The sequence below is a fragment of the Crocuta crocuta genome, unplaced genomic scaffold (assembly GCF_008692635.1).
Source record: "Crocuta crocuta isolate KB4526 unplaced genomic scaffold, BGI_CrCroc_1.0 scaffold217, whole genome shotgun sequence".
Classification (NCBI taxonomy): domain Eukaryota; kingdom Metazoa; phylum Chordata; class Mammalia; order Carnivora; family Hyaenidae; genus Crocuta; species Crocuta crocuta.
This window is the reverse complement of record NW_027532208.1, coordinates 181,385-195,615: the sequence shown is the minus strand read 5'-3', so window position 1 is coordinate 195,615 and position 14,231 is coordinate 181,385. Positions and strand designations below refer to the sequence as shown.

Sequence of the window (14,231 nt, the reverse complement as noted above, 5' to 3'; positions counted from 1 at the left end):
AGAAGGGGGGAAGTCAGCCTCAGCACCCCTCCCCCAGCCCTAGATGCTGCCTCCTACCCCAGCCTGCTACCCTGTGCTGGGCTCCCCCGTCTACCTACGTGGTTCCCTCCTCCCTCTTTTGTAAGGCACCCAGGTTTGTTGTCCTCTGACGAAGCTAGTGCCTCCTATCTGCTGTCCGGGCCTGGGAGTGGCCAGGAGGCAGTTCCTGCTATGGGAGGGTCCCTGGAAGCACTGGACGAAAAAGCGGGCGTGCTGATCTAGCAGAGCCCGAATCAGAAGGGATTTCTCAAGCTGGCACTGGAACACAGGTGAAGAAGTCGCCAGGGCGAAATTAAACGTGGGAAGAGAGCTGCAGTGTGTCCGTATTCGTGCGTGAAGCTTCTCCACACTCCTGGAGACCTGCGCTGAGGGCGCGCACTTGGAGATGATAAGGCCACAGCTTGGCATCTGGCCACTGCCTGCCGGTGGCGGGGACCCAGTCCGCGGGCCCCCTAGCTTCTTAGAGACTCCGTTCCACAATCACTGTCCCACCGCCCTCGCACACTTCTTGTCCCCTCCCACCTCAGCCCAGAGGCCAGTCCTGACCTACCTAAGCTAGCAGTTCAAAGATCATTTTGGAGAATCTGGCGCTCCCAATCCAAGATCTCCCCATCCACTCCACACAGGCACACAACACTCCCACGCTCTGCGAGGCTCCGACGGCTTGGCCCCCTGGTTAGAAAACCATCTTTTCTGTGGGCGCCCAAACCTTCCTGGTTTCTGCGCTGGCTCCCGGACCCCTGCTGGCAGAGGAGCACTACTGGACAGGAGTCTCCCACAGCCCCAGAGTGCGCCTCTGCCATGGAAACGCGGCAGAAACAGTGGCTGGAAATAATAGGCGCCTACCAATGGGTGCTCTCTTTCCTCTTCATGGGTGAGAGGCCTGCTGGCCAGGGTCCCCAAGGGGAGCGGAGAGTGGGGGCTGAAAGGGTAGAGCCCCACCTTACAAAGGGAGCAGGAGAGGGCCAGAGGTGGCTGGGTGATCCCTTCCCATCTGTGAGCAGGGAGGAGAGGAGCGGCTGGACTAGACGACCCAGCTTCAAAGGCTAAGTGCTTCTTTTTTTTGTCTTTCACCCAGGCCCCTTCTTCTCCCTTCTCCTCCTCTTTCTCCTCTTCACACCACTCTGGTCTCTCTCTGTTCTCTACTTGGTGTGGTTCTTCCAGGACTGGGACACTCCCAACCAAGGTGAGCATGCTCGGACTTGCACCCGAGGAGCAGAAAAGGTGGCCGAGCGCCCCATAGTCTTCCACCCATCTCTCTGCCCCAAGGTGGAAGACGGTTCGAGGTCACGAGGAACTGGAGTATTTGGAAACAGCTAAAGGATTACTATCCGATCAAGGTGACAGGTCACCGTCCACAAAGGCTATCTGCCTCCTCCCTCTCCCCCACTTCCCAGGCTAACTCACCCCTGCTTATGCACCCCTGGGCATTCTAAACTCACACAATGGGGTGAGGGGGAGTAAGAGGGGGGCAGAGTTGTGTTCCAGTGTAGCCCCAACCTCTGTTGTTGACTCAGGTATGACCTTGAACTCTGAAGTCTGTGTAGTGGAGGGCAACTCTTTTCATCTGGTATTTTGCTTTCCATGCTGCTTTCTTCTCATCCTGCCCAACAACCCCAAGCTGGTGAAAACATCAGAGCTGCCCCCTGACCGGAAATATGTGCTGGCTGCTCACCCACATGGGATCATGGGCATGGGAATCTTTTGTAATATCTCCACCGAGGCCAACGACTTCTCCAAGCACTTCCCTGGAATTCGTGCCGTGATGACAGGGATGCAGACTCTCTTCCACTTCCCAGTCTTCTGAGAGTATATCATGTCCTACGGTGTGGCACCCCTCCGCTATCCCAGTCAGACTGCCCCTTCCCACTAGACACGGGGGCCTGGCCTGAATGTCAGTTGAGCTCACAGTGGGCATCAGTGAATAGCTTTGGAGCAAGTGTCCTGCCCCCCTGCTGAGAGAGGCACTATAAGTCACATGGGGAAGCAAGTTTGTATCTAATGGGGTGTGGGGCACATGCAGCAAGTGTGGGTGAGAGGCTAGGCAGACTGGCAGTGGATGGTGATAGTGATTGCTCCCCACCTCCTCATGCATGCAGGAGCATGTTCTGTGAACCGGAGGAGCCTGGACTTTGTTCTCTCTCAGCCCCCGAGGGGGCAGGCTGTGGCCATCGCGGTTGGGGGGGCCCATGAAGCCCTGTATGCAATCCCAGGGGAGCACCACCTCGTTCTGCGGAATCGCAAAGGCTTCGTGGGCCTGGCACTGAGGCACGGGTGAGTGAGGTGCAGGTGCCCAGCCGGGGGTGCTGCTGATGGTCAGATGTGTGCATTGCATCTGGGGGCCCGCATTCTCTGTCCCTACATGACCAGGTCCCTGTGGCTGGGCCTCTGTGTCCCCAGAGCTGGCACTGTGCCTTGCACCTACAGAGCTCTCATGCCTCCACTTTGTTCTTTTAATGTTTATTTATTTCTTTTTTTTTAATGTTTTATTTATTTCTAGGAGAGAGAGAGAGAGACAGCGTGAGCAGGGGAGGGTCAGAGACAGAGAGAGTCACAGACTGAAACAGGCTCCAGGCTCTGAGCTGGCAGTCAGCAAAGAGCCCGACGCGGGGCTCGAACCCACGAACCGCGAGATCATGACCTAAGAGAAAGTCGGACGCTTAACCAACTAATCCACCCAGGCGCCCCAATGTTTATTTCTTTTTGAGAGAGACAGAGACCGAGTGTGAATGGGGGAGGAGAAATGGAGACACAGAATCCAAAGCAGGCTCCAGGCTCCGAGCGACCAGCACAGAGCCTGATACAGGGTTGGAACTCATAAGCCTCTAAATCATGATTTGACCTTAAGTCGGATACTCAAACACCAAGGCGCCCAGGCACCCCCTCTCATGTCAGCATGTGCGGGTGTTCTCTCCTTCAAGCATCATTCCCACTTTCTCGTCCAGTCTTCCCTCTCTGACAGACGCAGGATCATAGCTTGGGTAGCAGGACCTTGTGCTCAAAAGCCCTGGGTTCAAATCCTTTTGTGACACTACCTCAAAGGCAAGACCTCAGACATGTGTCTTTACTTGGGCAACAGACTCATAGCCTAAGTATGCAACGATATTGTAGTTGCAACGACTAGATGAAATGTATACAGTTGAGTCTTGAACAACACAGGTTTGAACTGCATGGGTACCCTATACATGGATAGTTTAAAACATTATTTTAAGTTTATTCTGAGAGAGTGAGCGCAAGTGAGGGGCAGAGATGGAGGTGGACAAAGGATCTGAGGCAGGCTCTGTGCTGTGAGCCCAATGCAGGGCTTGAACTCACACACGATGAGATCACGACCTGAGTTGAAGTTGGATGCTTAACCCACTGAGCCACCCAGGAGTGCCATAAGAGCACTTTCTTTTCTCTACTCACTGTATGGTAAAAATACAGTATAAAGAATAGATGGAAATATGGGTTAATTGACTGCCCCTGTTACTGGACATACTGCTAGGAGTTCAATTTTTTGGGAGCCGTACAAGAGATTCTGTCTGCACCAGGGTGGGTGTCAGGGTGCCCTAAACGCCATGTGCTTCAAGGATCAGATGGCGATGATGGCCCAGTACGCAATCATTTCTCAAGAACTGTGAGTCACTTCTTGCAGATCTTTCTTTGTCATTTGCTTGAAAACACCTTGAGAAGTGGAGGCAGGTGTGGGGAGGGGTCTGGAATCCCATCTTGGGTGCCCCGAGATCCGCTGGCCTGAACACCCTTCCTCTCTCTCCCTGTCCCTGCCCAGTGCCTCCCTGGTACCCGTGTACTCCTTTGGAGAGAACGACATCTTCCATTTGAAGGTATTTGCCCCCAACACCTGGCAATACCTGTGCCAGATGACCTTCAAGAAGCTCACAGGCTACAGTCCCTGCATCTTCTGGGGCCGCGGACTCTTCTCGGCCGACTCCTGGGGCCTGCTGCCCTTTGCCAGGCCCATCACCACCGTGGGTGAGTGCCCGTCTCAGGGGCAGGAAGGCAGAGGCCCCCCCACCCCGACCTCACCTGTGTCCCCCCTCTCCCTGCAGTGGGCCGCCCCATTCCGGTGCCCCAGAGCCTCCACCCCAGCGAGGAGGAGGTGAACCACTATCACACGCTCTACATGCAGGCTCTGGAGAAGCTGTTTGAGGAGCACAAGGAAAGCTGTGGGGTCCCTGCCTCGACTCACCTCACCTTTATGTAGCCACGGCCTGGCCATCTGCCCCCAGCCCGGAGTCCCCCCCTCCCTGGAGCCCCAGGACACTGGGGCCTCCCCCTAAGGATGACTGTACTGCCTCAATAAAAGCTCCTTCTCTCCCACCACTGCTTTCTAGAACCGGGTTGCTGAGAGCTCACGTTGCTCCTCCGTGGGTAACCCGCCCCCACCTTCCCGTGTCATGGAGCTGCTTTAGTACTTTTTTTCTTTTTAACATCCATCTTGAGAGAGAGATAAAACATGTGAGCAAATGAGGGGCAGAGAGGGAAGGGGAGACAGTGAATTCGAAGCAGTCTCCAGACTCCAAACTCTGGTGAAGAGCAAAGAATGAATATTGAGGTGTCATGAGTTTGAGCCCCCTGCCTGGCTCTGCAGTGACAGAGTGGGATTCTCCCTATGGTCTCCCTTAGCCCTTCCCAGGCTTATGCTATCTCTGTCTTTCTGAAATAAATAAACTTTTAAAAATATTTCAGGACTTAGAACACAGATTGGCAAAATAGTGTCATCCCCTTCGTGGGCATGGCATCAGTCCAACCAGAGGCTAAGACCGAACAGTCTAGGGGGACCTCAAGGGGTTATAGTGTCCTCTGACTGCATTAGTCCCATTTGCTTACTGGTTGTGTCCAGTCTGTACCCAGGCTGAATCCAGGACGTAAAAATACCTTGTTGAAATCTCATTGGATGCACTATACTTGCCCACTATCCTATACAGTATATTCTGGAAGAATTTTTTCTTGTTCCTGGATGAAAACCTTGGCAGTCCTGTGACTTATCTGGATTCTTCTCAGGTGAAAACTTCATTCATTTTAGTTGGTACATAGAGAGGAACCTGGGTGGCTCAGTCAGTTGACGTCTGACTTCTTGATTTCAGCTCAGGAATCGATCTCCCAGTTTAGTGATTTCCAGCCCCAGCACTGAGCTCTGCATTGACAGACAGCATAGATCCTGCCTGGATCTCTCCCTCTCTCTCTGCCACTCCCCTGCTCATGCTCTCTCTGTCTCTCTCAAAATAGATAATATGTAACTTTAAAAGTTAGTACACAGGCCTGTAACTTGGGTAATAATCTGTACTTTGACCTTGATCCAAGGATAAGAAATTACTGCCTTCTGGCCAGAGTGGCAAACTGGTTGCTTGCTTGGGCAGGAGGGGCAGCCCAGCCTGGCAAGGCCGAGTAGAGAGGTTCGGGCTGACCTCTTTTCCTCTCCGTCCCTCACTAGCTGCTGTGACTGATTCCTTTTCCTCCTGGGGGCCTCTCACAGATTCTCAGGACCATCTTGTTTCAGATTCCTCTGGGACTACCTACTTCAGACTTATAGGGTTTAAAACCTTTTTCATTTAAACACAACGCAGACAAGTTTAGAAGTCATGAGGTCGCAGCTCCAACTGTCACTGACTGCGCAGACACCGGGGTTTTCTGGAAGTGGGTGAGATGGACACACCAGACCCTGGGACAGCAAAACAGATGCATTTGTGTTTGGGTCCAGCAAAACTGTCATCCACCGGCTTCGCAGCATTCTCTATCCCTGGATTTCTCTCCTGGGTGGTGCCCACTCACCCCAGTGGAGCCAGGAGGAAACATCTGGAAACCTTTCTGGAGAATGAAGAGCAGGCTGGAGGACGTTAGGCCCTTGCTCAGCTGTTTCCGAAGCTCCAGACCCAGACCGTGAGAACCCAGCTAGGGTCTGACTTGAGCCCTTGCCCAGTGCCCATTCACCCGCCCCCTACGCAGACCCTAATGTGCTTTGGGATTCTAGCCGCCACCTCTCAGGATGAGCTTTCCTCAGGCCCTTTTGCCCGTCCTTCCTCCCGAGCTCCAGCCACCGCGGATCCTCCCAGCTCCTTCTTTCTCTCTGGCCCTGAACAGCCAAGCTCTCTACAGTGCGTTTTCAGTGAGCTCCATGTCCTTAACCACCTGGCGTCACCGGATTATCATTCCCCCAGTTACATGCTGGAGGGGCCCGAATACCTTCACCTCCTTCCTCTGTCCCCACCTTCCAGAAGCCCATTCAAAATTCCTGGCCTCCTGTGTCTTCCTGCTAAGTGGGTTGTAGCGTCTCCTTCCCCTCCGTGCTCCCCTCCCTCCATGGACTCCCGCTGGGACCACCCCTCAGCCCTCAGGGGTCTTGCCTCTTGTCTCCCATCCAACACCTTCTCCTGCTGTCAAGATGCTCTTCCTACAATCCTGTTTTCATCACGTAATTCTCTCTATTGGATCCTCACTGCCTTTGGACCTTTGTTGTCAGAAAGTGCAAAAATCCTCAGCACAGCTTTCGAGATTCACCTCAAATAGAGCCCAGCCCAGCTTCCCAACCAGGCCTGACCCGGCTCTCCTTCCTGTCTGGGGAATAGACGGGACCCCTACCATCAAATCATAGCTCCACCCCCTGGTGTTCAGCACTTACGACGTGCTGGTATTGGCAGTTCACATACTCTCTCTGATCCTGTCGTCTGCACCACAGGGTCACACTGAGCTGTAGGTGAGCTACGCATGGAAAGGGCTTCACCTGGCACCTGGCAGGGTGCTCACCAACATCAGCTAGTGCCACAATTCTCTTCACACAGAATTTCTCCTGACCACACCCCCTCACAAGTATTACATTGCATGTAATTACATTGCTTTTCGTTACCTTATGTTACATTACATTACGTTACATTACATTGTTGCAGTACGTGATCACATTACAGGCACCATCACATTAGGTGGACAGTGGTTCTGCTGCCCCAACATAGGGCACGTTCCTGATCTTTCATCTCACGGTACTGAATGCTAATGTTAAGGGCAGGAAATGTGTCTTGTTTGTTTTTGCGTTTTGAGTGCATAATCGTGATCCCCATGCCTTGCGCTTGAGGGGTCCTAAACACATGAAGCACCCTTGTCCAGGACACCCGCTGTAGAGGGACCCAGCCACCTGCTCTGTAGGTTGTGCCCAGCACCAGGAAGCCCTGCGGAGGGTGGGACAGCTCAAGGGCTCTTCAGGAACCAGAGGAGTCAGTACATGGATCATGGGTAGGAAGGGAGCTATACTGCTTTTGTGGGGCTGCTGTAACACCGTACCACTCGCTTGGTGATTAGAAACAACAGGTTCATTGTCTCATTGTTCCAGAGGGCAAAATCAAGATTGAGCAGAGTCTGATCCTTCTGATACCGGTAGAGGAGAAACCCTCCCTCCCATCTTCCAGCCCCTGGTGGTGCATCAACCCTCGGCTGCTGCTACATCACCACGCCTCTTCCTCTGTTGTCACACGGCCTTCCCCTCTGTGTCCTGTCCAAAGTTCCCTCATCTTATAGAACACCGGTCATATTTGACAAGGGCCCACCGTTAGGATAACCTCGGCCCAATATGGTAAAGTCTGCAAAGAACCTGTTTTCAAATAAGGTGTCTTTCATGGGTTGGAGGGGTTAGGACTTCCATATATCTTTGTGAGGCAGCGGGGCACAATTCAACGCACCACAGGTGGCTTTTAAAAATTCACACACGGATGTCTGGGTAGCTCAGGCGGTTAGACGTCTGACTCTTGATCTCATCTCGTGTCTTGTTTCAGGGTCGTGACTTCAAGGTCTGCATACAGAAAAAAAATAATATTGTTGTGACTGAATCATGAGTCCCAGAGCCTCCAAGGACCCGCACCGATGCAAATACAAAAGCGTCTTTATTACAAGCTCGAGCAAGGGCTCACCCACCTACCGGTGTTGTGGCAGCAAGGTGAAGCCCCGAACAATAGCGAGTAGGGTTTTTATGGGGTAAGGGATAGGGGTGCTACAATGCACACGTTGTATGTATAGCATCATCACATAAGCACCAATTATAATTGTATATCAGCACTCATGGTAACAGCTTTGACCATTCAGTATCTGTGAAGTACTCATTACTTTTGGTGGGACCCAATAATGACTTTTGAGAATCCTTTGAAAATGACCAATTATGAGGTGAGTCTAAAGGACCCATGTGGGGTTCAGGCAAGTGGTGAGAAATTGGCTAGTTTGTATAAAATAACGGTTTGCAGTTTCCAGCCTTGACTCAGACCATAGGAATGTTTTTTTGAATAGCTGAACTGAGGGTGGTCCAAGGATGGCTTTAGCCTTGAACAATCTGAGGCTTTTCCTGGAACTGGGACTGGGGCTACATGCAGCCCGAGTTTGCTCTTAATGGAGGACTTAATTTTTGGCTCTTCAATATTAACAAAAGGTCACTCAAAAATCCTCTGTGCTTCTCCTGAGGACTGCACCACCCATAGGTGGTCTCTTGTGCTAATTATGTTCAGGGCGAATGATGAGCATTCACCATGGGATCTTTCCTTGGGGACGAGTGCGGATCAGGTACTCAGAGGAACATGGATCACTAGACTGTCCTGAAGGGTCTATTCTGTTTTCAAACTTACTGAGCTCCCTTGTGCCATTCCTCTTCCCATGTAGCTGGAGAATAAACCCCAACACTGTGGTTTCTCCTTCTGATCTGGAAGAGACTAACTTGTAAATCTATGACCCCAAGATACCTATGAGTTGAGCTTTCTCCCTGGTCTCAGGGTTTTTTCCTTCTGTGACATCCTCCATGTGGCCACGAGAGGGCTATCTTACTCACAAGGCAAATGTGCATTCTGGCTTAAAACCTTCTCCCTCCCCTTCTTATCTTCCCCCTCCCCCTGGCTGTTGGCCAGCCCCCTCTTGGGGTGGATATAACCCAGAACTGTTGTTCTTGTGAAATAGGCTGCTGTTTGCCTCTGGGCTTTGCTTGGCTATCTCCTCCTGCTGGCAAGACTTTGTCCTTTATCCACTGGAGAAGACTGTTTACAACTCAGTTCAGGTCCCTCTTCTAGGACACCTCCCTTAACCACCTGGCCTGTCAGGCAGATTTTGCACAACCTCTGCATCCCCATAGCTCTATCTAATGATCCATTGTGACCCTTCTGTGTCACTGTAAAGCACCAGTTTATCCAAACAGCGGAATCCTTGACATATCAGGAAGGGACAGTAACTGTATCACATTAAATGTGTTTAAAAGTCCATGAGGTCATAGTGGTTCTAAAAAGAAGAGTTGATCACCACTGAAAGGTGCTAAGGCATCAACTTGTTTTTTTGAAAATTGACAAAGAAGAGGAAACTTTGTAAGCATTCACCCTGTCTGTCCTTGACAAACTACCCTCAGGGTAATCATAGTACAGCAGAACAGAATGGCTGCAGAGGGTTACCAACCTTTTGCAAAAACTGAACACTGAATGCAATGGAGCCTTGGACTGGATTGAGCATCATTGTCTTTTGGGATTCCAAGAAGATAAAGTACATTTGAGCCTTTGATGGAAGAATAGGTCCTTCCCAAAACAGTGCAACCCGATCCTCAGGAAGAAATTGACTGTGACCCAGTGTATGACTTAAGCTTCTCAGGTAGTAACCACTTTAAAAACCTCTTTTACAAGAGTGGTGCCCATCTGGCTCAGTTGGTAGAGCCGGCAATTCTTTCTTTTTATGGTTTATTTATTTTTGAGGGGTGCCTGGGTGACTCAGTTGGTTGAGCGTATGACTTTGGCTCAGGTCATGATCTCGCAGTTCGTGAGCTGGAGCTCTATGTCGGGCTCTGTGGGGCTCTGTGCTGACAGCTCAGAGACTGGAGCCTGCTTTGAATCTGTCTCCCTCTCTCTCTACCCCTTCCCTACTCATTCTCTGTCTCTCTCTCTCAAGAAGAATTAAACATTAAGTTTGGTTATTCTTGAGAGAAAGCGAGAGAGATACAGAAACCAAAGCAGGCTCCAAGCTTTGAACTGTCAGCACAGAACCCAACGAAGGGCTCAAATCCACGAACCATGAGATCCTGACCTGAGCCAAAGCCACACACTTAACCAACTGAGCCACCCAGGTGCCCCACGCCTGTGATTCNCCTGGCCATCCGCCCCCAGCCCAGAGTCCCCCCCACCCCGGAGCCCCAGGACACTGGGACCTCCCCCTAAGGATGACTGTACTGCTTTAATAAGAGCTCCTTCTCTCCCACCACTGCTTTCTAGAACCGGATGCCTGAGAGCTCACGTTGCTCCTAAGTAGGTAACCCGCTCCCATCTCACGTGTCATGAAGACACTTTAGTACTTTATTCTTTTTAACATTCATTTTGAGAGAGAGTGAAAACATGTGAGTGGATGAAGGGCAGAGAGAGAAGGGGAGACACAGAATCCGAAGCAGGCTCCAGGCTCCAAGCTACTAGCACAGAGCCCGATACAGGGCTGGAACTCATGAGCCTCCGAATAATGACCTTGAGCTGAAGTCGGAAGCTCAACACACCGAGGCACCCGGGCACCCCCTCTCATGTCAGCATGTACGGGTATTCTCTGTTTCAAGCACCATTCCCACTTTCTTGTCCTGTCTTCCCTCTCTGAAAGGGGCAGGATCATAGCGCGGTTAGCAGGACCTTGTGCCCAGAAGCCCTGGGTTCAAATCCCTTTCTGACACTACCTCAAAGGCAAGACCTCACACATGTGTCTTTACTTGCACAACAGACTCATAACCTAACTTTGCAACGATATTGTAGTTGCAACGACTAGATGAGGCATGACCTACGGAACCTGGCAGTTCAACGATCATTCTGGAGACTCTGGCACTCCGAGTCCAAGCTCTCCCCATCCACTCCACACACACACAACACTCCCGCAGTCCCGCGAGGCTCCTACAGCGTGGCCCTACTCCTGTGAAAACCTCTATCCCGTGGGCGCCCAAACCTTCCTGGTTTGTGCTCTAGCACCCCGACCCCCTGCTGGCAGAGGAGCACTACTGGACAGGAGTCTCCCACACCCTGCAGCGCGCCTCCGCCATGGAAACCCAGCAGAAACAGTGGCTGGAAATAATCGGCACCCATCAATTGGTGCTCACTTTCCTCTTCATGGCTGAGAGGTCTGGTGGCCTGGGGTCCCCAAGGAGAGCGGGGAGTGGGGGCTGAATGGCTAGAGCTCCCTCTTGCAAAGGGAGCAGGAGAGGGCCAGAGGTGGCTGGGTGCACCCTCCCCATCTGTGAACGGGGAGGAGAGGAGCAGCTGGACAGGACGACTCAGCTTCAAAAGCTAAGTGCTTCTCTTTTTTGCCTTTCACCTAGGCCCCTTCTTCTCCCTTCTCTTCTTCTTCCTGCTTTTCACGCCACTCCGGTCTCTCTCTGTTACCTACTCGGTGTGGTTTTTCCTGGACTGGGACACTCCCAACCAAGGTGAGCATGCCCGGACTTGCACCCGGGGAGCAGAAAAGGTGGCTGAGCACCCCAGAGTCTTCCACCCATCTCTCTGCCCCAAGGTGGAAGGCGGTTCGAGTTCATGAGGAACTGGAGTATTTGGAAACAGCTAAGGGATTACTATCCAGTCAAGGTGACAGGCCACCATCCACAAGGACTTTCTGCCTCCTCTCACTCCCACACTGCCCATGCTTACTCACCTCTACCTATGCACCCCTGGGCATTCCAAACTGGAACAATGGGGCACAGGGGAGGGGGAGAGGGGCAGTGTTCTGTTCCACAGTAGCTCCCACAGCTGCTGTGACTCAGGGATGACCTTGAACTCTGAAGTCTGTGGGGTGGAGGGCAACTCTTTTCATCTGATGTCTTGCCTTCCATGCTGCTTTCTTTTCATCCTGCTCAACGTCCCCAAGCTGGTGAAAACAGCAGAGCTGCCCCCTGACCGGAAATATGTGCTGGCTGTTCACCCACATGGAATCNGCCCGGAGTCCCCCCACCCCAGAGGCCCAGGACACTGGGACCTCCCCCTAAGGATGTCTGTACCACTTCAATAAAAGTTCATTGTCTCCCACCACTTCTTTCTAGAACCGGATGCCTGAGAGCTCACTTAGCTCCTCCGTGGATAACCTGCCCCCATCTCACGTGTCATGGAGCTGCTTTAGTACTTTTTTTTATTTAAGACTCATTTTAAGAGAGAGTAAACATATGAGGGTTGAAAGTCAGAGAGAGAAGGGGAGACACAGAATCCGAAGCAGGTTCCAGGCTCCAAGCTGTCAGCACAGAGCCCGACAGGAACTCAAGAACCATGAGATCGCGACCTGATCTGAAGTCTGATCCTTAACCCACTGAGTGGCCCAGGTGCCCCCACAGCTGCTGCCTCAGACTGGGGGCCACAACCCTGAATTATCCTCCCAGCAAGACTCAATCCTGCTGCAGGAGCTCACATAGGCCTCTTTCCTTTGCTGAGCCCTTTCTCCCTCTGTGAATGAAGGCGTCTGCTTCACTGAGAGCTGCAGGGCCTCAGGATTGAGCTGGGGAGGGGGGCTCTGTAGAGGGGGAGGCGTTGCAGGGGTGGGTTGCGGAAGACAGGATGCCTGGCACAGGAGCACGGGCAACACTGAGCTCGGCCCAGGGCATCTGGCTTCATGGGGAGGGACATGATCTCTGGTGTAAGAAAGGCACCTTAGTACGCAGCTCACTTCCACATCCTCCCTCCATCCTTCATGTTCCTTGTAGCTAGGAGCTGAGGGGAACTGAGGACCTATCCGACCAGCACGGAGCTCGACTGCAGGCCCAGCATTAGGCCATCAGCATCCCGTCTGCTCAACAAGCACAGGACTCTGGCGAAGATCAAAGATTTAATATTGAAGGATCATGAGTTTGAGCCCGTGCCCGGCTCTGCGCTAACAGCTTGGGATTCTCCCTGCTCTCCCTTAGCCACTCCCAGGCTTTCGCTGTCTCTGTCTCTGTGAAATAAATAAACTTAAAAAAAAATTTAAGGGCTTAGAACAGAGATTGGCAAAATAGTGTCATCCCCATCGTGCGCATGGCATCCGTTAACCAGAGGCTAACACCAAACCGTCTAAGGGGAACTCATGGTGTTATCGTGTCTTCTGACCATGTCAGTCCCAATTGCTTACTGGCTGTGCCCAGTGTGTACCCAGGGCTGAAATCAGGATGTAAAAATACCTTGTTGAAATCTCATTGGATGCAACTATACAGTATATTGTGGAAGAATTTTTTCTTCCACTGTCCTATACAGTATATTGTGGAAGCATTTTTTTCTTGTTCCTGGATGAAAATCTGGGCAGTCCTGTGACTTATCTGTGTCCTTCTCAGGTGAAAACTTTATTCACTTTTAGTTGGTACATAGAGGAGCACCTCGGTGGCTCAGTCAGTTCAACATCTGACTTCTTGATTTTAACTCAGGAAATGATCTCAGTTTTGTGGGTTCGAGCCCTGCATTGGGTTCTGCATTCACAGACAGTAGAGGGTCTGCCTGAGACTCTCCCTCTCTCTCTGTCACTCCCCTGCTCATGCTCTCTCTGTCTCTCTCAAAATACATAAATAAGTAACTTTAAAAGTTGGTACACAGACCTGTAGATTGGGTAGTAATTTGTACTTTGACCTTGATCCTAGGGTAGGAAATTACTGCCCTCCAGCTAGGGCAGCAAGTTGGCTGCTTGCTTTGCCAGGAGGAGCAGCCCAGATTGGCAAGGCTGAGTAGAAAGGTTGGGGCTGACCTCTTTTCCTCTCTGTCCCTCACTAGCTGCTGTGAATGATTCCTTTTCCTCTTGGGGGCCTCTCACATTCTCAGGACCATCTTGTTTCAGATTCCTCTGGGACTACCTACTTCAGACTCATAGGGCTTAAAACCTTTTTCATTGAAACACAATGCAGACAAGTGTCGAAGTCACAGGGCACAGCTCCACCTGTCACTGACAGAGCACACACAGGGGTTTTCTGGACGTGGGTGAGATGGACACGCAAGAACCTGGGACAGCCGCACAGATGCATTTGTGTTTGCGTTGAGGAAAACTGTCACCCACCAGCTTCGCAGCATTCTCTACCCCTGGATTTATCTTCTGGGTGGTGCCTGCTCACCCCAGTGGAGCCAGGAGGAAACATCTGTAAGCCTTTCTGGAGAATGAAGAGCAGGCTGGAGGACGTTAGGCCCTTGTTCAGCTGTTTTGGAAGCTCCAGACCCAGACAGTGAGAACCCAGCTAGGGTCTGACTTGAGCCCTGTGCCCAGTGCCCATTCACCTGCCCCCT

The 14,231-nt window shown here is 51.8% G+C and overlaps 1 pseudogene across 1 annotated transcript; it reads left to right on the top strand.

Moving 5' to 3' along the window:
- Positions 1–840: 840 nt before the first annotated feature.
- On the top strand, positions 841–4,355 carry LOC144242877 (2-acylglycerol O-acyltransferase 3-like; annotated as a pseudogene). The gene is made up of 7 exons (XR_013338479.1): positions 841–913; positions 1,118–1,225; positions 1,309–1,379; positions 1,661–1,865; positions 2,139–2,313; positions 3,812–4,014; positions 4,092–4,355. The product of XR_013338479.1 is annotated as a 2-acylglycerol O-acyltransferase 3-like (transcript).
- Positions 4,356–14,231: the final 9,876 nt, after the last annotated feature.